The 24891-nt window shown below is 38.8% G+C and overlaps 1 long non-coding RNA gene across 1 annotated transcript; it reads right to left on the bottom strand.

Moving 5' to 3' along the window:
- Positions 1 to 23812: 23812 nt before the first annotated feature.
- Positions 23813 to 24456, bottom strand: LOC127118253 (uncharacterized). Its single transcript, XR_007802146.1, has 2 exons — positions 23994 to 24456; positions 23813 to 23842 (listed from the first exon to the last, which is right to left on the bottom strand). It is a non-coding gene; the product is annotated as an uncharacterized LOC127118253 (long non-coding RNA).
- Between the last annotated feature and the right edge of the window lie 435 nt (positions 24457 to 24891).

Here is a 24891-nt window from a genome sequence, read left to right as displayed (position 1 = left end):
CAGTTTGGGCCATTTTCTGGATTTGGCCATCTGTGAGCTGGGCCTTTGTTCTTTTGAGGTCAATGCCTTGCAAAATAAGTTGGGCGCCTTAAAAATGCCTTGTAATACCAACGGGCAAATTTTGGGGTATGACACGACTGCTCGAGAGATCGCAGACTTGTTGCACATAGATGAATCTCTGATTAAAGCTCATATGACGACCAAAGGTGGAATTCAGGGTCTTCCTTCCGAGTTCCTTATTGCTCAAGCTACTGTTTATGGGAAGGCCATGAGTGGGGATGCCTTTGAGGCTTTATTTGTGCTACTCATCTATGGGTTGGTATTGTTCCCCAACATCGACAAATTTGTGGATGTGAACGCCATTAGGATCTTATCTGTTCTTAATCCCGTTCCGACTCTGTTGGGCGATGCCTATGTCTCTTTGCATTTGAGGAATACGAAGGGTGGAGGAGTTATTGTGTGCTGTTTGCCTCTGTTGTACAAGTGGTTTATTTCGCACTTGCCGCAAACGGTCGCTTTCAAGGAGAATAAGGGATGTCTACGGTGGTCTCAGAGACTTATGTCTCTCACTAATGATGATATCTCTTGGTATGATCGCGTGTATGATACTGTTCAGATCATTGATTATTGTGGTGAATTCCCTAATGTGCCTCTTCTTGGTACATGTGGTGGGATCAGTTACAATCCTATTCTAGCACGTCGTCAGCTTGGGTTCCCCCTAAAGGATAAACCTCATAACATTCTGTTAGAAGGTGTGTTCTTTCAGGAGGGTAAAGATCCCCAAGGCCTGAAAGCCAGGATGGTTCACGCTTGGCGCAATATTCATAAGAAGGGTAGAAATGAATTGGGTCCGAAGAATTGCATTGCTTTGGAGCCATATACTTCTTGGGTCAGACAGAGAGCTTCTGAATATCTTATGCCATATGATTATCCGAGACCTACACCTTTGGATGTGGCTGGGCCTTCAACCCTCCCTAACCAAGGCGTAGAGGAGTTGAGAGAAGAAGACCTTTCACGTGCTTGGATCCGTGAAAGAGAAGAATTGCTTCAGCAGCTTAAGGAGAAGGACGCTCTGATTGAGTTTCTCGAGCATCAGGTGATTGATGATCCGAATGATACTTGGACTTATCTGCTTCCTCACTCTTCCAAGTTCAGGAAGAGGAAGTATGATCGACTTGCAAAAGAGAAAGCGAACATGGAAGCAGCCTATGAGAGAGAGATCAAGAAGCTTTGTGTTTCTCGTCTTCCAGCATCCCGAGCTTCTAGGGATACATAGGATGTTTATTTTCCTTTTCCCTTGTAATAATAAAAAATGTTGTACTTCTTTGTTTCGAATATATTTGATGAGATATTTTCCATATGCGATTAAAATGCTTAAATATTCAAAAATTGCAAATAATACCCTAAGGGTTCCTTGAAAATAAAACAAAGCATGTGCACAAGCATCGCATGCATCATTTTGCATAAGCAGGTGTCGTTCTTGGTCTTCTTGTCTGTGGCCTAACTCTGTGCTCTTCATTTATTTTGAAGACAAGCTGACTCACCGGTACTATACCAGAGCCAATTCTGCTAGAGTGATGGATCAACTTGAACAAGAGAACAGAGAGCTGAAGGAAGAGGTCGCCCATTTGAGTGCTCTGATGGAGCAATTTTTGTCTGCTCAGAATCAACCTTCTCCGCCTCCTGCAACTCCTCCCCAGAGGACGGTTATATCAGAAGTCATTGTTCCGACTGTGCCAGCTGCTAGTGCTCATTTCATGCCGAATGCCATGCCATCCGGGTTTCCGTGGGGTATGCCTCCGGGTTTCATGCCAGATATTCCAGCTCCTACCTTTGCTTCCATGCCGGCATCTAGCCCGGTCCTTGCTGTTCCTCCTCCTGTCGTGTATACCATTCCCAGGGTAGACGACACCATCTATCATTCTGAGCCATCTGAGGGCCCAGATGTTAATGAGAAGATGGATGCGATGAATGACCAATTCCTCGAGCTGCGAAAGGAATTGAAGACCCTCAGAGGGAAAGATCTGTTTGGCAAATCTGCTGCTGAACTTTGCCTGGTTCCCGGTGTGAAGATTCCGGTTAAGTTCAAAGTCCCTGACTTTGAGAAGTATAAAAGGAACACCTGCCCTCTCACTCACCTGGTCATGTATGCCAGGAAAATGTCTAAGCAGACCGATAATGATCAGCTTCTGATTCATTACTTTCAGGATAGTTTGTCCGGTGCGGCTCTTCGTTGGTATATCAACCTTGATAGTGCAAACATCCGATCCTTCAATGATCTTGGCGAAGCTTTCGTCAAGCAATACAAGTATAATGTTGATATGGCGCCTGATCGTGATCAACTCAGGGCCATGGCTCAGAAGGATAAAGAGACATTTAAGGAGTACGCCCAGAGGTGGCGAGAGTTAGCAGCTCAGATTACTCCTCCGCTGGAAGAGAAGGAGATGACTAAGATCTTTTTGAAGACTCTTAGCTCATTTTATTATGAACGGATGGTTGCGAGTACTCCCTCTGATTTCACCGAAATGGTGAACATGGGGATGCGTCTGGAGGAAGGAGTCCGTGAAGGACGTCTGTCTAAGGATGAAAGCTCTTCTAAACGGTATGGGGCGTTTAAGAAGAAAGATGGGGAGGCACATGCTGTGCAGTCTCATGCTAAACCAAGAAGACCCTCTGTTAAGAGGAAGCCTGTGCGTCATGCCAGCAGTCAGCACCAGGTGGCTCATATAGCACCTGTTTTCAGAGATAATGCTCAGCAGTATCAGCAACCTAATCAGCATCAGCATCAGCAACAACCTCAGTATCAACAGCAACAACGTCCACAGCAACAGGCTTACCAGCCTCGTGGCAGCACCAGTAATCAGGCCAATCTGAATTATGATAGGAAGAAGATCAGTTTCGATCCTATTCCTATGTCATATGCTGAATTATATCCTTCCTTGTTGGAAAGGAAACTGGTTACACCCAGGGAGCCTCCAGCTGTGCCTGCTAACCCGCAGTGGTGGTACAAGCCAGACCAACATTGTGTGTATCATTCCGGTGCTCCGGGACACAATATTGAGAATTGTTATCCATTGAAGACTAAGGTTCAAGACCTTATGCGGTGCGGCATTCTGAGCTTCGAGGACTCAGGCCCCAATGTTACGAAGAACCCATTGCCCGAGCATGGGAAATCAGTGAACATGGTCCAGGGGTGCCCTGGCAAATATAAAGTCAAATATGTAAGCCATATTCGACAGTCATTGGTTGAGTTGCATCGTCTGCTGTGTGAGTAGAGTTATATGGAGCATGACCATGACAAATGCCGCATCTGCTCTGTTAATAGACTGGGTTGTCGCCAAGTGCGAAGAGAGCTTCAAGAGCTGTTAGATGAAGGTACCATAGAGATTCTTCAGAATCGAAATGTTGATGAAGATGAACCAGAGGTGAATGTTGTTTCTCCTGTGTTCAAATTGCCCGAGCCTGTTGTCATCCGTTATGATGGTAGCAAGCCGAAGGTCTCTCCTTCTCTGGTAATCAAGCCTGCAGGCCCTGTGCCCTATTCCTCGGATAGAGCTATTCTCTTCCGATACAATCCCGTTGTTGTGGAAGATGGGAAAGAAGTGTCGTTGCCTTCAACTTCTGTTACCAATATTGCTGATGTGAGCGGGTTGACCCGTAGTGGTCGTGTGTTTTCTGCACCCCCGAAGCCTCATGTTGCTTATGACTCTGCTGAACGCCCGGTCGGGACTGCTGTGAATGTTCAGAATCCGGCACCTGTTGCCAGACCCTCCTCTGTACAAAAGACTCCTGTTTCTTCTGTTGGCCCGAGTGGTATTGTGAATGAAGAATGTGATGAGATGCTGAAGCTCATCAAGAAGAGTGAGTACAACGTTGTAGACCAGCTTCTACAAACGCCGTCCAAGATCTCCGTATTATCATTGCTTCTGAATTCAGAACCCCATAGGGAGGCTCTGCAGAAAGTCTTGGACCTGGCTTATGTTGATCACGACGTCACTATCGAACAGTTTGACAGTATTGTTGCAAACATCACTGCTTGCAACACTTTGAGTTTCTGTGACGCTGATCTCCCTGAGGAGGGAAGAGACCACAACATGGCTTTACATATTTCTATGAACTGCAAGACCGATGCCATGTCCAACGTGTTGGTGGACACTGGATCATCCCTAAATGTATTGCCGAAGACCACTCTTGCGAGATTGTCATATCAGGGGCCTCCCATGAGGCAGAGTGGTGTTGTTGTGAAAGCTTTTGATGGGTCGCGTAAGACTGTGATTGGGGAAGTTGATCTCCCAATCAAGATTGGACCAAGTGATTTCCAGGTTACCTTCCAGGTTATGGATATCCACCCATCTTATAGCTGTCTCCTTGGTAGACCATTGATTCACGAGACTGGCACCGTGACATCCACCCTACACCAGAACCTGAAATTTGTTAAGAATAAGAAACTGGTTGTGGTAGGGGGAGAAAAGGCTCTCCTGGTTAGCCACCTGTCTTCTTTCTCATATATTGATGCTGAGGATGAAGTTGGAACGCCGTTCCAAGCTTTGTCTATTGCTGAGCCGATTGAGAAGAAGTCTCCTTCATTTGCTTCCTATCGTGATGCGAAACTGGCCATTGAATGTGGTGCAGTTGCTGGTTTAGGGAAGATGATTGAGCTTGAAGATAACAAATCCCGGGCTGGCTTTGGCTATTCTTCTGGGGCATTCAATGAGCAAGGGTTGTTCAAGAGTGGAGGTTTCATCCATGCTGATCGGACTGAAGAGGCTGCTGCTATCTTGGAAGAGGATACAGAGGGCTTGAGCAACTTTATCATACCTGGTGGTGTCTGCCACAATTGGGTCGCTGTAGATGTTCCTACAGTCATTCATAGATCAGAGTAATGGTTCACTTTGTTCAAAACCCTTCTCTCATGCCAAAAGGAGAAGTGATGACATTGTTGGCAGCATTATACAATGATATTTCATTCAATTAATGCATTATAAAACATTTGTTTTTCCATTTGTTTTCACTTTTTGCTTTTGCATGAAATCAGTGATCACAAAAAACCCATAAAAACAAGAATGAAAGCAATCCTTTTTCATCTGCATAATGGTTTGCTTGTTTAAATTCTAAAGTTTTTATTAACCAAAATCATTATGCAGGGATTTCTAAACCCATTGAACATAATGATCCAACGCCATCTCCCAATTTTGAATTCCCTGTATTCGAGGCAGAGGAAGATGACGTTGAAGGGATTCCTGATGAGATTACCCGACTTCTTGAATATGAAAAGCAGATCATTCAGCTGCGTCTCAAGAACCCAACAACAGTCAAACTGGGGCATTACAAATGTAATGTAAAAAAAAAGGAAGAAGAGGGTGAAAATCAAAATAAAAGGAAAAATCAGAAAAAAATTTCAAAGAAAAAAAAAGGAAGAATAAAAGAAAAATAGCACCCTCAAATCCCTAGTTGACTGATGCAGAATGGATTCAAAGTCGTTATGACCAGTTGAATTTGATTGAAGAAAACCGATTAACTGCCATGTGTCATGGTCAGCTATATCAGCAGCGAATGAAGAAAGCATTCGATAAGAAGGTCAAACCTCGTGTGTTCCGAAAAGGTGACCTCGTGCTCAAGAAAGTCTTGTCTTTCGCGCCCGATTCTAGGGGCAAGTGGACTCCAAACTACGAGGGTCCATATGTTGTTAAGAGAGCCTTTTCAGGCGGTGCATTGATGCTTACAACAATGGATGGGGAGGATTTCACTCGTCCTGTGAATTCAGATGCAGTCAAGAAATACTTTGCGTAAAAAAAAGTATGAAAGAAAAACAGAATAGCTCGCTAAGTTGAAAACCCGAAAGGGCGGCTTAGGCAAAAATGAGCGTCTCGGTGGAGAACCCGAAAGGGCAATCCAGGCAAAAGTTAGAGACATGAAAAAAAAATATTTGTATCCCGCTAGATTGAGCACCTCACCCTGGGGCAATCTAGGCAAAAATTAGGGATTTGGCAAGTAACTGCGTCCTGACAAGACTTTCTGTTCCACAGCCGTCTTTTCGTCAGAGATTCTCGATTCATCGTCAACTGAAGCTTCGAATACAACGAGATTAAAATTGGTAGAGAAAGGATCATTATGTTCAATGTAGCCCTCTTCCAATATATATCACTGATTTCAAATTTGTACAGATCTATGGAGTCTTGCCATTTGCAGGCTACCATTCCATCAAATAAATTTGAGCCTCTATCCAATTATTTGCATTCTTATTTGTTTCAATTCAACAAATGTTTTGCATGTTTTAATTGATAAAATGACATTGTTTTAAACAAATAAAACTTTTCAAAATTTTGTTTTAAACAAAGTGAACATTCACAATGATGAAAGGATACTTAAGAATTTCTCAGTGCTCTCCCAAGGGTGGCATGATTTCCAACAGGTAAGACGTTTGTTCATATTCCTGGCATGGTTGTATCCTTTCTCCAGTTTGTTGTTGGGGTTGTTCCCCAAGCAGAGCTTTTGTTGGGGCTGTTCCCCAAGCAGAGTGCTTGTTGAAGACTTCAGTTTCTTCTCCAGCAATAGTCTCTCCCCAGTGCAGTCGCCAGCGGGGTTGTTGCTATCTCTCCCCAGCATGGGTGCTTTCTTTTTGAAGATTTAGTGGTTGGTGGATTGATATCCCGGTACTTTACCACTTTCCTCAGCACTATCTCCAGGGTTGTTGATATGATATACTGCATTTATGCTATATCCCTCCATCAGAGTGCTTGTTGAGGTTTTCACCTCTTATCCCCAACAGAGCCAGAGTCCCCGCCAGAGTTGATATCCTCGACGGAGTTGCTGTTGTGGCAGTTGCTGCCTGTTGAAATCTCTGTTTTCCCCCCTGTGGGGTCGGTTGGTGATCTATCATCCTTGGATTTGGTTGATTTCCTGATTGCTTTTGATCCCCAGTAGAGTGGCTTGTTGCAGAATCTACTTGTGTGATCCATTTTTCCCTCAGTGGGTTGGTCCCCTATGGAGTGGCTGCTTGTTTTCCCCAAGTAGAGTTGCGTGTGGCATATTCTACTTGTGTGATATGTTCTCCCTTAGTGGGTTGTTCCCCAGCGGAGTTATTTGGAGTTGATTTTGTGGCAATGCTTGCTTGTACAATGAACTTTTGTTTCCCAGTTGATACTGAGGATCCCCTGCAGAGATTTCGGGACTTTTCCATTTCCCCAACAGATTGGTCTTTGTGGCAGTTTTTGCCTGTTGTGACCTTCTGTTCCCCAGTTGGGTTGATTGTTGATCCATCACTCAGAGATTTTGTGATTTCTTTGATATCTTTGATCTTTTGCCCCCCCGCAGATCTTTGCTTTTAGCTTGAGGATCTCCAGCAAATTGGCTTTCCAGTTGGATTTCTTTGGTTTTTCCTCTGGAAGTGTAGTACCGGGCGTTTGATTCCTGGGCCTGTTTGTGTTAGATATTGTCTGTTTTGTCAGCATTCATCAAACATAAATCACGCATACTCATGCATATTTTCAACATTCAGATATTCATGTTGCATTTTTGCCATATATCTTTTGTTTGTTGTCTCCTGCTAATTGGTGATTTAGATCTCTTTATAGATCTTCCCAAGCAGATGTCGGGTGTTTAATCTCTCCATGTAGAGTCAGCCCCATAAGCAGAAAGTGTCTGTCTTTTCTTCTGCAGTTCCCCACTGAGATATATCCTCGTGGATGACGGTTTCTTCCGTTTCCTCCCACCACATATATTGGGATGGATCTTCCTATTGAGTTATATCCTCATTAGGATGAGTCTTGATTCAGTCTGTCTCTTCGCTTTGACCCCGAATTGGCTATTTGTCAACTGTTTCTTGTGCTTCCCTGTGGAATAAATGAATAAATTGCCCAGTAACCGGCAATAGTTCATATTATCCCCAGCGGAATTTGGGCCTCTACCCTTATACCGGTAGTTGTAAGTCCTTTGTTCCCTTTTCCCTCTTGGCGGAATTTGTGGTTATATACCTTTTATTCCTTAGCAAGAGTGGGTGGTTTGTTTTAAACCCTGTTTTGTTTCCCGTGCGGATTTATGATTCTTTCATTCCCCACGCGGAGTTGTTGGTTTTCTACCCCGTATTCGGTAGATGTAAACCCTATCTTTTTATCCTCATCAGAGTTGATGGCTACTACCCCGTATTCGATAGTTGTAAGTCCTACTCTTTTTATCCCCTAGCAGAGGTAACCTTTGTGGTTCATTCTGGTTGATGGTGGATTTTGTGGTCTTCTACCCAGTATTCGGTAGTTGTAAATCCTATGTTGTTGCGGTTTTTATCCCCAACGGAGTCTGCTTCCTTGTGGAGTAAGTTGAATAATTGTTGAGTGTTTTGGCATTCATTCACCTTATCCTCAGCTGAGTCTTTGGTTTTCTACCCAGTAGTCGGTAGTGTTAAACCTTTTGTTTCCTTAGCCAGAATTTGGTCTTCTACCCCGTATTCGGTAGTTATAAACCCTAATTTCTCCCCTTTGCAGAGTTAACCTTGTTGTTCATCCTAACCGATGATGGTTACTCTTTGTGGTTATCTTCATTCAGTATTCGATGTTGATATTCCTCCCTTGCTTCTGGGTAGTTTCTCTTGAGTAAGCACTTGTATCCCCAACAAATCTTCTTCTGGATAATTGCCGTATGCCTGCAATTTTTATCCCCTTTGAAGTCGCCAGCAAGTTCTTGTGGATAATTGTTGTTTATGCAATTCATCCCCAGTGAGTTCTCTTTCATTTACCCTTTTGTCGGTAATGTTGTTGCTCCCTTTGAATGGTCATCTTTATATACCTAGTTTGGTATCCCGATGCCTTTCTTTTCGGTCGATTTATCCTTTATTAACCCAGTAACCGGTTGTGGATAATCTTCCATGCGAGTATAATATCCATGTTCTAACGGGAATGGATAATATATCTCATGCACTCTTCAGTCGAAGCCTGTTGTGTTTCCCCAGTCGAGTAAGATTTGTTATTCCCCTCTGCGGAATCGAATATTCTTTGTTGCTGGATAATTGCCGGATGCTTGCAATTTATCCCCTGCGAGTTGTCTTTCGTTTACCCTGTTGTTGTTGGTAACGATTGTCTCTCTTTTTGGTTGGTCACCTATTATATACTCAGTAACCGGTATCTCTGGTGTCTCTTCCTTTCGAGTATATTATTCACGTTCTGACGGTAATGAATAATATGTCTCATGGCTCTTTGGTTGGAGTCCTTTGTTGATTTTCCCCAGTAGAGTAAGGTTCGTATTCTTTGTAGCAATATCCATCCTTTCGGATGATGAGTGTTTTGGCATATATACCAATTCACGTTTTGGTCGGTCACCTATTATATACCCAGTAACCGGTACCCCTGGTGTTCCTTCCTGTCTACTCACTATTATGACCTCGGTCCCCTGTGGAGTCAGACTTTTCCTGAGTTGATGTACCTTTTTTCAGGTCTTTCTCAGATGTTTGGTTGATTGATATCTCTCACCCTTATACCGGTCTTAGATATTCATTCTTCCTGAGCTTGTTACCCTTATACCGGTAACACCTCATTCTTTGTTGCTTCCCCAGGAGTCTCTTTGTTAGACTTTCCCCGGTGGAATTTTCTGTTGTAATTTTTACCCTTTTGCTGTATTGGCGTTTTCCCTAATATATGCATTTGCCCCGTCAGGGAGATTCTTTGTTGATTTTTTCCCTAGTCCGAGTCCGGATTTTTAACCGAAGTATCCTTTGTGGATAGTTTGAGTCAGCTTCTGTCTTTCCAATGGATGTGTTGTCCTTTGGAAATCTTCTTTTCCCCAGTTTGAGTCTTTTACTTCCCCAGTAAAGTCTCGAGTCTAGTTTTGTTTTCCCTAATTCAGAGTCGTGTCCTGCTCACGCATTCTTTTTCTTTTTCTTATCCCCATGAGAATCCTGTCAGAGTCTCTGTTCCTGGTGAGTGTATTACTCCGATGGATCGTCTTTCTTCTTTGTGGACTCATATTCCCCACAGAGTTTTGTTTGTTTTGCATGCATACATCTGCATCATGAGTTCTCTTAGGGACCAAAATTTGTCTCATTACTGTTATTTAAGCCCATTCTACCGCGTCGAGATGAAGATTTCTAAACTTCACTTCTCCGGCTAGAATGACCTTAAATAGGGGCATCTGTAAGACCCCAATTTTGTCCCTAAGATCCCTCATGGCATCATATCATATCATTCATTGCCTCAAGGATCATTGTGCACCTTACTTCATTCCCTGTGGGTGGGTTATCTTTTGAGAGTGATTCTTGATCACCAAGCATGTTTTGCATATGTATATCATTGCTTTTCTTTTTACCACTAACCAAAAGTACAAAAATATGTCATCTAACCTTTGTCTTGCAGATGAAGCAATCACAGGTCAAAGCAGTCAAAGGCAGTCATTGAGCAATAGATGGTGGCCATTCTTGAGAATTTGGACCCCATGATCATTCACAAGAGTTCATATGAGCTATGACATCATTTTGAATCAAAATCCCAAGTGGTAGAGGCTTGAATTTCATCTGAACATTGTCAGGTCATCTGAAGACCTAGAAAGTCAACTGCCAAGTCAACTGTGGATTTGGAGGTGGGAAGTGATTAGAAATACTTCATTCATGTTCAAACAAGTCTCATTTGACATTTCAAACATCAACATTGAAGAAAATAAAGTCAGGTCAAGACTTTCCAAAAATAGAAAGTGACCTATAATTTGAAATTGCCAAAAATGGAAAGGTTTTAACCTAACTTCAACTTCAAAATATATCATCAAGAAAGCTTCAAATGAAATTTTGTTAAACATGAAAGTTGTAGATCTTTCTCTCCCATTTTCAAAAAGTCCAAGATCATCAATTTCTCATGTGTGGTTAAGGAGATATGATCAAAACATGGCCAAGTGTGCATGAAGCTCCAAATGTGCATAACTTCTCAACCAAAGCTCCAAATTGGATGGCTCTTTTTTGTACATTCTTCTTTTGACTTATACTTTCCAAATCTTGCATTACATGACATGCATTATCATTATATGATCATTTGGAATTTCACTTGATTTTTGGAGGGAATTTTTAAAGTTTAAAATTGGTCAATTGTTTGAATATTCTATCATTGCCAATAGCTCCAAAATGAAATTTTAAGTGAAATTCAATCCATTTTCGTGCACTATTCACATGCATACCATGCATAGAGGTGAAATTGCTAAATTTGCATATGAACCACATTTTTGCTAATTCATTTAACATTTGTTTAAACATGATTAAGAGCATGATTAGGAGGGAGTATATAACACAAACCCTAACTGTTTTCAGCTAACAACCATCACAATTTTCAGATCTAGATCCAAATACCAAAAGTTTTCTCTCACTTTTTTCTGTCAAATTCTTCAAACACACTCCACTTTTCTTGATCAATTCATCATCTGGAAGCATCATTGAGTAGAATTGCACGTGAAATCAAGAGATTTGGCACAGTTTTGAAGCATGCTCGAAGCTTGATGCATTAATGGTGAACTCAAAGTCTGGTGAAATCAAGAGCAGTTGAACTTTAATTCTTCATCCAATCAATCATACAAGCATTGTAGAAGAAGTCTGGAGCATTGCAAGGCCTTGGATCCACCAATTCCAGTTCTGCTTCTTCAAGAGGTCACTAAATCGATCTCTCTAATTCTTAAAATGATTATGATGTTGTTATAGATCTTGATTTGCTGATTAAACTGAGCTTTGAACCACAAATTTCCATGCACAATTGAGTTAGATATGTTAGATTAAAGTTTCATGTGTGATTCTTCTTCTCTTCGATCCATGCGTGTTTGTTGATTTCTTGATGAAACGTATATGGATTCATGTTGTATGTTGCAAGATCTACAAGATAATATGTTTGATTTTGATTTCTGAGAACTTTTGTTCTTGAGCCTGGCACTGTTCATGATGAACATGATGAAGATGATGAAATTTCGTTTCCAGGCATGTGTTTGATCTTCAGAAATGCTTTTCCTGCGTTTTGCATGTGTTAGTGAAAAGATGCACATGTATTGGTCCACCTCATAGCTTGCTTGGCATGTTGATTCGCTCTCATTGGTTTGACCTTGCACAATCACCTTTGACTGGCCACGTATTAAATGAAACGACTGTGTTTCATTGCTTTGAGCGCGCCACATTCAAAATGCGCTTCAGTTCGATTCCTGGCTGTGTCAAAAATTCAAATGCTTCACATATTATTTATTTTTCCCTCCATTCATTCATATGCTATGCTTCATCTTTTTTTTAATTTTTCTCCATCTTCCAAAATTCATATCTAATTGAAAATTGCTCCAAAAAATATGTGGTTTTTTGCATTGTGTCACATTTTCTGTCTATTATTTTTTGGTTATTTTTCCATAAATTGTGCTTGGCTGGAAAATAATTTGTGCTAGGGTATTTGATCATGTGTCCTATTGATACCTTGCCTTGCCATATCATTTGTGAAATGCTGAGTTTTTATCCAATGAATCTGAAAATTTGCATGATGAAACTAGACACTATGCTTGACATTTTGGTGTTGATTTGGTATTTTTACCATTTGTGGTTTCTGTTTTATGATCATGTGAATCTTGGTGTGACAAATTGTGTCACACCTTTTCTTGTTCAACTTATGTGATGTGTTTACCATGCCAATTGATCTCCAAATGCTCTGATTTTTTGTATGATGCATATTATATATGTTGTGAATGAGCATGAGTTTTCTTGGAATTATTTGATTGATTTCTGATTTAATTGAGATTTTTCATTCTGGTTGGTCACATTTGAGCTTTAAATTTGTCTTGAACTTCAATTGATCATGAAATACTTTTGGTATATGATATTGATGTGAGACCTTTTGGATTGTTTCAAGATGTGTTTGAAGTTGATTCATGTTAATTTTCAGCTTCTGTTTTAAATTTTTTCTCCATCTTTGAACCTAGGCTTTGACCTAGTGGTTGGTTGCTTATCTTTGAGCTTTGATTTCAGGTGGATCATTCAAGTTCCATAGTTGATGATGCTCTATCACTTGAGCCTTTGATGTTTGCCTTTGTCTACTAACCTTGTGTGTTTTGTAGGGTTGTTAACTCATTTGAGTTGTACTTGTGGCTTATGCCTTTGCTTATTAGGTTTGACTGTTGATATTGATGTTATCTGTTTGTCTATACAGTTGAACTGATTTGTGTGATGTTTCAACAGGTACATTAGTTGCTTAAGTTCAATTTGAACTTGCTTTTGCTTGGTTGCTTAACCACTTAGGTATAGCATTCTCTTCTTCATGTAGTCTGGAAGACCTACTGTTATTGGTAGGCACCTGTCTGAAGTCCTCCTTAAGAGGCAATGCTTGTGATTGTTTACTTTTTGTGCCAAGCAGGAAAAGTCCTTGTATAAGGCAATTGGCAGATAAAAGAGATGTGTAATCCATCTCCTGCTAGTCAGTGTCTCATCCCTTTGCTCACATAACATGTTGATGCATTGTGGATATTAACCCAAGATCTTATAGAGTCAATCTTCTGTGGAGAAGAGTTCCAACTTTCTGAACTCCCACACATTCTATTATTTGAAGCTCTCCCTGACCAGGGATAAGAGCTATGAGGCACACCCCTCATCTCCTTTTCATCTGCTTCACCCTAACTCTCAATGTTAGGGTTAAGAGCACAACATACCCCAGTCCAGTTGACTGTAGAGTCTAACCTTGTTTGAGCCTAATTGCTTGTGTATAGTGTGTGCTAATTGACTTGTTTGTCTGATTTCTTGATTCATCTGTACATGTTTGCTTATGTGTGCCTTGTGCATTTATCATCATTAATTGTTCATTATTGCATGATCATTGTTCATATCTTTGTGACATCTTTGTTTGTCCATTGAGGAATCAATTGTAAGTCCATTCATTGGCCATTGTTTCCTATGATTTGGAAGGAATTTGGGACTAAGACCATTTATTGGCATCCTATTTCCTTGGAGTCGAGTGTAAGACCATTTATTGGCAACTTGTTTCCACTTGTCTTTTGTTTTGTTTGTTGTATGTGAGGAGTCAATTGTAAGTCCATTTATTGGCATTTGTTTCCCATGATCATTCCTTGGAGATTGGTATAAGTCCAGTTGATTGGCATCTGATATCCATGTTTTGTTTGTTCTTGTGAGATTAGTATAAGTCCATTTATTGGCATCTGATATCCATGTTTTGTTTGTTTTAGGAGATTAGTATAAGTCCATAGATTGGCATATGATATCCCTGTTTGTTTTAGGAGATTGGTGTAAATCCATTGATTGGTATCCGGTATCCACCTTTTTGTTGTGTGAGATTGGTGTAAGTCCATTGATTGGCATCCGGTATCCATTTGCTTTGTTTATTTGCTATTTGCTCATTGCCTATTCCAAAGGAGCCACTTGGATCATCTACATATGATCTCAAGAGGTGAACATCTAGGAAGTTTTACACTCCTTCACCCTCGCCTTTTTTGTTCTAAACCTCTTTTTGCTTGTTGATTTCAAACTTGAAATAAATATTGTGCAAACATCTTCATGTCTTTTTCAAATTAGAAACCTGGACCTTAAGTCCTTGATTTTCAAACTTCACTTTTGATCATACTTCTTTCTGAATTGAATCTTAATCATACTTTGACCATTTTTGTGAATACTCATAATCAATTAATTTCACTCATTCAATTGTTTTGGCTTTGTCCATTCTTGTTAAGTTTTTCATACATTAGTCATAGGTTTCAATTATCATAGTGGTTGATGTAAATCTTACCTTATCCTTAGTGAGTTGATTGTAAGTCTTCCATACTTATTATAGGGTTAACCCCTCACTAGTATGTTGAAGCCGTCCTCGCATGGTGGATTGTTGATTCAGGTTGAGTTTTCTCCTGTTGATAATGAAAGACCTTAGGGCTTGTGTTTTAAAATGAATTCACTTACTTTTGGAAATCTTTTAGCCGAACTACGGCGTTTTGATCCTTTCCTTCTATGGAAAGGTACGTAGGCAACGGGTTCATCCGTTCAAACACAAAAATAATAACTTGTATATTCTTTTCTCATCTTCCCAATCATGTTTGCATAATAAATATTTCATAAACAAATAACATTTCATTCAACAAGTGTGAAAAGGGCTCCCTAGGAGTACCTAGGACGTTTTGGGTGCCTAACACCTTCCCATTGCGTAATTTACCCCTTACCCAGATTCTCTGATCTTTTCATTAGTTTTCTATGTGTAAAACTTCTTAGGCTTTTGTTCGCTTTTTAGCCATTCCTTTGGATAAATAAAAGTGCGGTGGCGACTCGATTCTTTGTATGCCTTGCTTTTGATTTAGTCAATAAATCATAAAGTGACGAATACACCGCTACAATATCTCATGCACTCTTCGGTCGAAGCCTTCTGTCCTTCCCCAGTTGAGTAAGATTCGTATTCCTTGTGGAATCGAATGTTCATCCTATAAACAAGATTGCTTTTCTAGTTCTCTTCAGGATGATGAGTGTTTTGGAAGTGAACCCCAATTCACGCCTTGGTCGGTCACCTATTATATACCCAGTAACTGGTATCCCTGGTGCTCCTTCCTTTTCTGCTCCCTATTATGACCTTGGTCCCCTGTGGAGTCAGATTTCCCTGAGTCGAAATATACCTTTTTCAGGTTTTCCTCAGATGTTTTTGGTTGAGTGATATCTCTCACCCGTATACCGGTCTTAGATATTCATTCTTCCCGAGCTTGTGGTTCTCTCACCCAGTAACCGGTGTTCAGATCACATGTCTCTTCGAGCTTGTTACCCAGTAACCGGTAACACCTCACCCTTTTTGCTTCCCCAGGAGGTCTTTTCTAGACATCCCCGGTGAGGTCAGTTGCGTTTCATTTTGCTGTGTTGGCGTTTTCCCCAATACGTGCATTTTCCCTGGCAGGGATGACTTTGTTCAGATCTTTCCCCAGCCCGAGTCCGGATTTTTATCCAAAGTTTTCCTCAGCTTGAGTCTTTCCATTGGATTTCTTCCCTTTGGAATTCTTTTCCCAGTTTCAAGTTGTGACCTGCTCACACATTTTTCCTTCTATTTTCCAATAAAGTCTCCAGTTTTGAGTCGTGACTTGCTCACGCTTTGTCTTTCTTCTTATCCCCATGAGAGTCCCCGTTTGAGTCTCTGTTCCTAGTGAGTGCATTACTCCTATGGATTGTCTTTTCTCTCGATATCTTTTCTTCTTTGTGGACACATATCCCCACATAGATTTGTTGGTTTTACATGCATACATCTGCATCATGAGGTCTCTTAGGGACCAAAAATTTGTCTCTTTTTTATTATTTAAGTCCATTCTACCTCGTCGAGACGAAGATTTTAACCTTCACTTCTCCGGCTATAATGACCTTAAATAGGGGCATCTGTAAGACCCCAAATTTTGACCCTAAGATCCCTCATGACATCATAGCATCTCATAGCATAAGCCTCAAGGATCATTGAGCATCTTGCTTCCTTTACCTGTGGGTGGGATCTTTCCTGAGAGTGATTCTTGATCACCAAGCATGTTTGCATTGTATATCATTGCTTTTCTCATTTGTTTACTAACAAAAAGTACAAAAATATGTCATTAACCTTTGTTACTTGCAGCTTAAGCAGTCAATAGGTCAAGTACATCAAGTGAATCCTTTGTGCAAAATATGAGGTTTTCCTTGAGATGAAGATCATTTGATCATTAAAAAGAGATTATATGATCTAGGGTTTCATTTTGAAGCAAATTTATCAAGTGGTAGAGGCCCAAGTTCATCAGTGCATTTTCAGGTCATCTGAGGACCAATACAGTCAACTGCGAAATCAACTGAGGACTATGAGTTGGGGAAATGTATCTTAGCACCTCATTCATGTTCAAACAAGGCTTATTCATCATGTCAAACATCTATCTTGAAGATTTTGAAGTCAAATCAAAAGTTTCCAAAAATGGAAAGTGACCTGTAATTTCAAGTTTCCAAAAATGGCAAGTTTTTAGTCCACATTCAACTTGACTTTCCAACATCAAAGAAGCTTCAAATGATTTTTTGGTGAACATGAAAGTTAAAGATCTTTCTCTCCTCTTTTCAAAAAGTCCAAGATCATGATCATCTGATGAATGGTTAAGAAGATATGGTCAAATGATCACAATGTGTACATGGAAGTTCAACATGCCATAACTTTTGATCAAAAACTCCAAAATGGTCCACTCTTTTTGCAAAATGCTTGTTATGACCAATACTTTCCAAATCAATCATTGCATTGCATGAAAAGAGCTTACATGACCATTTGTCCATTCAAGTACATTTTGGAGGGAAAATGCATAATTCAAAATTGTTGAATCATACATGCAAAATTCCAATTCTATGTTGTTCATGAGCTGATTTTAAGTGGAATCAAGGCATTACATGGCACTGTTCACGTGCACTTTTGCCATGCATAGGTGTACTTACCGAATTTGCCATGCACCTCATATTTCCTTAATTTTCCATTCACCAAAGCTTAATCTCATTTTCAGCATGATTAACACAGAGTATAAAAGCCAAATGCTAATCACAAATCAGGAGATAATAACAGAATTTTAGATCAAAAATTTCATTTCCCTTTCAAATTTCTCTCTCTTCAATTTTCAATTTCCTTCATACAATTCATCAAAGTTCTTGCATATTCTGCTTTATCATGCATGATTGAGTAGGAATCAAGGATTGGATTGAAGAATTTGGTGCAGATTCGTGCATGTCCAAAGCTTGAAGATGAACATGGAAGCTTCAAATTAAGCTAGATCTGGTGGATTTCAGTTGCTGTTTCTCACATCAAGCTTCATAACAAGGTTGAGGGAGAAGATCTGGAAGATTTGAGGCCTTGAACACACGATTTCAACTCACTGCACTTCAAGAAGGTTGGAATTTGATCACCTCTTTTCTTCATTTTCTTGCCATGATTAGATAGGTCTTTTGATGCTGATGATTCTGATGTGATTAGATCTTGAAATGGTTAAGAATTGCCCTAGATATGTTGACTTGAATTTTTGATGCTCAATATGTTTCTCTTCGATCCATGCGTATCAGTGAGAATTAGATCAAATGAGTGTGAGATTCGTGTTCCTTGTAGCAAGACGGCTCCAATGATGTGTAGTTTGCTAGATTCTGGAAATTTTTTTGAAGCATGTCGCCGGCGTATGACCGGAGAAGACGACAGAAATCACTATTCCGGCCGTCTGGTTCAAATGCCTAGGGTTTTGGCTTTGAGCGCGCGTGAACCATTAAGTCCTCGGTTCGAACCTTGCCTTGCGCTTGTTTTTCCATTTGTTTTCCATGTGAAACACTGCGTTTCGCTTGTAAACGCGCTTGCAACCTCCCAAGCCTTGGTTCGATTCCCTGCGTGTGATGTTTTGGATTTTCCATTTGATTTTCATTCTGAGTGCGCTTGTGACCTGCGTGTCCTCTGTTCGATACCTGGCCATGCATATTTCCTTTAATTCCATTGTTTTTTCACTTAAGCGCTTTGACCTGCTTTGCCTTGGTTCGATTCTTGCTGAATGCATGTTGATGATTTTCCATTTTCCAATATTATTTCCACATTATTTCATGTTAATTCATTTCTTTCATTCAACTTCTAAAAATCATAAAAAATAGCATACATGTCCAAATTGATTCAATTTTTTTTCACTTCTTTGTTTCAATGTATATTATTTTGTGATATTAATTTCCTGATTTTTGTATTTCTGGATTTTTGATTGTGCTTGCTTATTTGAACATGATGCCAATTTGCTATGTTGTGCTAATTGTTTTATGAAATGCTCATGATTTGTCCAATTGCCTTGAAATTTGACATGCTTCATCATAACATGTGACATGATCTTTTGGCTTTTGTTTGGCATTTTTATCATGTAATACCACTGTTTTGGACACGTGAACATATGTTGTAGCATTTGGTGTCACTTTCTTGACCTTGTTTGTGTTCATTTTCATTTACATGTCAATTGAGCTTTTCTGATTCTAATTTTTTGCATGATGTTCATTCTTAACATGATAATATCACATAAAAAATTTCATGATCATTGGATGCTTTTCTGTTTTTATATGGATTTTCTATTCTTGGTGTCCAATTGTGTGTACTTTGCTTGCCTTTGCTTTATCTTAATCATTTGATGGCTTTGCCTTGTGAATTGGCTTTGATCCTTTTTAGGACATGTTCTTGTTTGATTAAATGTGCTTCATGTGAAATATCAACTTCTGTTTTGACTATTTGCTTTGCCTTTGACCCTAGTCTTTGCACTAGTGGTTTGTACTTACCAATTGAGCTTTGTATTTCAGGTTCAAGCATTTAGCTCTAATGGTTGATGTGATCTCATTACTTGAGATGCAAGTTGCTTTGGTTAACTAACTCTTATTGTGTTGTAGGTCCTTTGATGTGGTGAACTCACTTGAGTGATTGCATTCATGACTTGCATTGTGTACATATTGGAAATGTCTCACTGTTGTTGTCTGTTGATTTGTCTGAATACAATATTGACTGTTTGGCTTTTGTACAGGTACATTAGTCGCTTTTAGCTCTTACTTGAGCTTTGCTTTGGAGTGTGGTTGGTACACCACCTAGGTAGCCACTCTTGTTCTCCATGTAGTCTGGAAGTCCTGCCACCTTTTTGGCAGGCATTTGGCTGAAGTCCTCCTTAAGAGGCCATGACTGTGTATGTTTATATTTGTGCTAAAGACCTTCTTGTCGAGGCATGTTACTTGTTAAGTCCTCCTAAGTGAAGAGGCAATTGACAGATAGAAGGGATTAGCAATCAATCCCCTGTTAATCGTTGAGTCGTTCATTATGCTCGCACTACGTGCTGATGCTCTTGAACCTAACCTAAGATCATTGTATATAGAGTCAGTCAAGTGGAATAGGGTCCCCCTTTCTGGACCCCCATATCTTCTTTGATTCAAGCTCACCCAGGCCAGGGTTAAGAGCATGAGGTCTAATCCTCATTACCCCATTTCATCTGCTTCACCCTAACTCTCAATGTTAGTGGTTAAGAGCATCAGAACACCCCTACAGTTTTGGCTTGTTTGTCGAGGTTGATATGACCCCTTGACTAAAGCCCAACTTTTGTCTGAGCCTCTTGTTTGTGTATAGAGTGTGATGAATTGTTTGCTTGATTGCTTTTTGCATGTGTTTTGCATTTGTTGCTCGTTTCGTTTTCGGAGTTGGATGTAAGACCATCTATTGGCTTTCTATTTCCTGTTTTGCTTTGTGGAGTTGGATGTAAGACCATCTATTGGATTTCTATTTCCCGTTTAGTTTTTGGAGTTGGATGTAAGACTATTTATTGGCATTCCATTTCAAGTTTTTGTTCTTTTTGAAACTTGCTTATTTGTTTCTACCTTGTGTTGCCTAATTCCAAAGGAACTTACTTGGATCATTTCTATGATCTTGAGAAAGGAATTCCTGTTTGTGGCTTTGTCCCTTATCCACTACCTCTTGCATGCTTAACCTTGATCCTTTTTCCATCCTAAACCAAAAAACAAAATTGTGCAAACTTCTGACTGGTTTTTCAAATTAGAAACCTAGGCCATATGCCTTTGATTTTTTAAACTCTTTTCACTAATACTCATTGCAAATGAACTCTAATTCATACTTTGACCTCTTTTTGTGAATACTCATAATTGGTTAATTCAACCCACTCAATTGTCTTTTGTGGCCCCTGTGCCCATTTCTTAATCAAAATTTTCATGCATTAGCTATAGATCTGAATTATCTTAGTGGTTGATGTAAATCTCACCGCATCCTTAGTGAGTCGACCGTAAGTCTTCCATACTTATTATAGGGTTAACCCCTCACTAGTATGTCGAAGCTATCCTCACATGGTGGATTGTTGGTTCAGGTCGAGTTTTCTCCCTTTGATAATGAAAGACCTTAAGGCTTTTGTTTAAAATCAATCCACTCACTTTTTGGAAATCTTTTAGCCGAACTACGAGGTTTTGATCCTGTTAAGGTACGTAGGCAATGGATTCATCCATCCAAACACAAAAATAACTAACTTGTACATTCTTTTCTCACCTCTTCAATCATGTTTGCACAATAAATTTTTCATAAACAATACCTTTTGCAACAAGTTGTGAAAAGGGCTCTCTAGGAGTACCTAGGATGTTGTGGGTGCCTAACACCTTCCCACGACATAACCAACCCCCTTACCCAGATCTCTATTTCTTTTATTAGTTTTCTTTGCAAAACTTCTTAGGCTTTTGTTCGCTTTCTATCCATTCCTTTGGATAAATAGAAGTGCGGTGGCGACTCGACTTTGTATGCTTTACTTTTGATTTAGTCAATAAATCTAAAGGTAACGAATACACCGCTACATCAGACATCTAACTTCTTTTCTCTTTTGCTTATGTAAATAAAATTTTTGCGTGAGATTATAAACTATGAATGGTCTAGAGGGGTGAATAGACCTCCAAAGTTAAAATTCGTTTGAAACAATTATTTTTATCAGAGTTTCAAAATAAAATTTTATTTTGCGTGGCAGAAGCAAATTTAGCGTAAAATAGATTATGTTTATCGATTGGGAAGTTACACAAATATACTTACAGTTCACAACGCAATCAAGTTTGACTATTGAATTGCACCAAATGAATAAATTAATTATACTGACTAATTGAATAATTACATGAGAAATGTTATTGTATAATTTGCAACACAAATAAGATTCTACAACCAAAGTTTCCAGGTTTAATCGACACTAAGACAATGTTGAATTACCAATTCTAACAAAACCTAAACTTTTACAATAATCACTACCAACTGAAAATCCTATGAGCATGCAATTCTAGAAAGCAATAAAAATAACCTAATCATAGATCATCTATGATATTAAATGAGAGAGAGAAGGATTTTATGGTGGTTTGACATGTTCGTTCTCGCTTTGTGCTTAATCCAGTCTCCAATGTTTCCCATTCAAAATTCATTGGTCTTCCACTATGATTTGAAAGAAAATTACAAGAGTTCGTACAATCACTAGTCCAAAATAAACACTGAAAAATAAATTTCTTTTTTCTGGATCTTTGGCTTGTACACAAATCCATGAACTGAACTCTATGCAAAAAATTTACTCGAATTCGCTTCTCTTCGAGCCCCAAAAATTTGCTCCTAACTCTCTATCTTCGGCAATTTTTACATAATTATGTCGGTATCTTGAGTGTTGGTCTGTCTGAAGATTAAGAAGAACTTCTACCCTATATGTAGGCTTCCGCGAATCACTACTAAGGTCAACCTGAAGAGAAGAACCTCATTCTTTTTCGTTGGAATTGTCAGAACTAGTCACAACAACACACACTCTTGCAAACCTCTAAAATCTCAGACAAATCTTCAAAGAAAAGTTAAAACCAAAATGAATTTCCTTAATCAATCACAAATTTTCAAAAATAAAATTTGGATCCATGCAACAAAGGAAAAATAGTGAGATATAAGATGAAAGAAATCGTTTAATTCGCAGGTGTTCAAAAAAGATTCAAAATTCTTTTGAGAATGAGAGAACAATCGGTTTGTGAGTTTTCAAATAATCAATAGAAGTGTATGTTTTCTAACATTGTGAATTGTTTTGAGAGATACAGTGATCTATAGGTGTTGGAGATGAAGCACAAAAATGAGTGAAAAATCATGTTTGATTCGAGTAATGAACACTTAGTGATTTGAGTCAAGTGGCAAAGTAATGTAAAATAAGATATGCATTCAAAGAGAGACCCATTTTGCTATGATTCGAGTCAAGCATATGTTGTGATTCGACTCACACAAGTTGTGATTCGAGTCATGAGTAAGTCATGATTCGACTCCAACTTGGCAGGGGTTGGTGGAAATCTCATGGTTCCACTAATGTTTATACTCTGATTCGACTCTGTCATATCCTAATTTTGTTCGGACATTTCAATTTTTTTCAATCAACCAGTTTGACTTTACTTTGTATAGAATAATGGTACAGTTTTACAGACAGATCGACAAAGAAAATTTTCAATCACGCATAAATTTAACGGGTAAAAAATTTAAAGTTTGGGGTAACAATTGTCTATTTTATTAAACTACATTATGTGTAGGTTAGTTTGGCACGCTCATTCAATTTTTTATCATTTCGCGCATTCGCATTTTGATCAGTTTGAGCTTTTTCATCTGGATATATTTAACTGCATTATTTGATCAATGATTGTTTGTTTTACTGAACTATATTACGCGTAGGTCAATTTAGTGTGTTTATTTTATTTTATTTTATTTTCACACTTGCGCGCATTCGTGTTTACCTGATTTTATTCTTTTTTATTCGATTTTTTATCCAAATAATGAAAACAAAAATATTAATTATCATGTAAAAAATAGCTTGTTTAATTTTGATCGGTTATTTAATATATTTTTGTCATCTTTTAATTAATAAATTAATTAATTTGGCACAAAATGACAAAATAAGGAAAAATCTCCACATAATTTTCTCACGTAAATGAAACTTTAACAAGTTTGGAAAGTTTCCACTCACTCACCACATTTCATGCTCACAATTTTTAACACCTTTCATCCCACACCAATTCCATTTCATTCTTATCCTAACTACCTCACATGCTCACATTAACACACTTCTCACTAATAAACCTTAAATTCTGCCTATAAATGCTAAGAGAGGTGACAAGAAAAATTCAACAATCATTCAAGAAAATTAAAGCCACCATTACACACTCTGAGAGCCTCCATTATTCACAAAAAGTTGAGTCACAAAAATTCAGCAAAGAGCTACCAATCCTCCAAGAAAATCTTACACGAGAAAATCACACAAACTTCATCTTCTTGTCTTCTTCATTCATCCACACTCACCTTCTCCATAAACTCCTTCCATAACAACACCATAAACATCCACCTTCATTCTTCTCAATCCACACATAATAAACCTATCAACAACAACCTCTCAACATCACATAACAACAACAAAAAACCCAAAAGAAAAAGGAAGGAAAACGAAAATTAATGATAAAATAGCAAGAAAAAAAGTCATTCAAAATCACAAAATCATTGTCGCTGAAACCAGTGTGTGAACGATACCTTTAGCACAAGCTCACCACTGTGACCAACACTGCCCACAAATCTGATGCTCCAAAAACACCCACCCCCATGCGCAGAAATGACCATTGTCTACCGCTGCGAACAACAGTAGATCATGCCGAAGATCATGCAACTTAGTCGCAACCTCTTCCATCGTTTATGTTTGGTATTTCATCCCTCAATACCTTTTATTTATTTGTTATGTTCTCCATTGATTATGTATCATTCCTTTGTGTTATGTCTAGGTCTAAAAACATGCTTGATTCAGTGAGTTTTTTTTTTGTTATATTTTAAGTGAGGAAAACGTGCTCTATTTTTGAAATAAAATAACCAAAGAGAGAGTAATTGTTTTTTTCTTCTTCATTTTGTGAAGAAGAGAGAAAAAATGTGTTCACGTTCTATTTCACGATGGAGAAAGGAAGAGAAAGGTCTTTTTGAGAGAGAGAGAGAGAGAGAGAGAGAGAGAGAGTGTTTTTCACGTTTTGGTTTTGTTTATTCTAATGCATTTGAAAAAAGTCAAATAATCAGATAGATCTATTCTTTTTTTATCTTTTATATTCTTTTTTACATTTATTGTTATTATTATAATAAAAGTGGAATTTGCTCATTAAATGTCATCCATATACCTATGTAACCACTTGCCAAGATATCATTCAAATTCTAATTAAAGTATTATCTTGTTTCTTTGTATACAAGATTAATCTACAACAATGCTCAAATAAAGTTAGGGTTTAAAAAAATGTGTGGAGTTTTTATTAGGCTTAACTTCCATATATTTACACCTTTGGTTTTATTGTTGACACCTCCATTGTTTTTATTTTATAAGAAAAGAAAATTTTCATGGTTTGTACCTTTAGGTATATGACTAATTAAAAATAGTTGATCAATTTTATTTTTA

The sequence above is a fragment of the Lathyrus oleraceus genome, chromosome 2 (assembly GCF_024323335.1).
Source record: "Lathyrus oleraceus cultivar Zhongwan6 chromosome 2, CAAS_Psat_ZW6_1.0, whole genome shotgun sequence".
Taxonomy (NCBI): Eukaryota; Viridiplantae; Streptophyta; class Magnoliopsida; order Fabales; family Fabaceae; genus Lathyrus; species Lathyrus oleraceus.
Note: the sequence above shows the minus strand (reverse complement) of the source record. Positions and strands in the feature narration are given on the sequence as shown.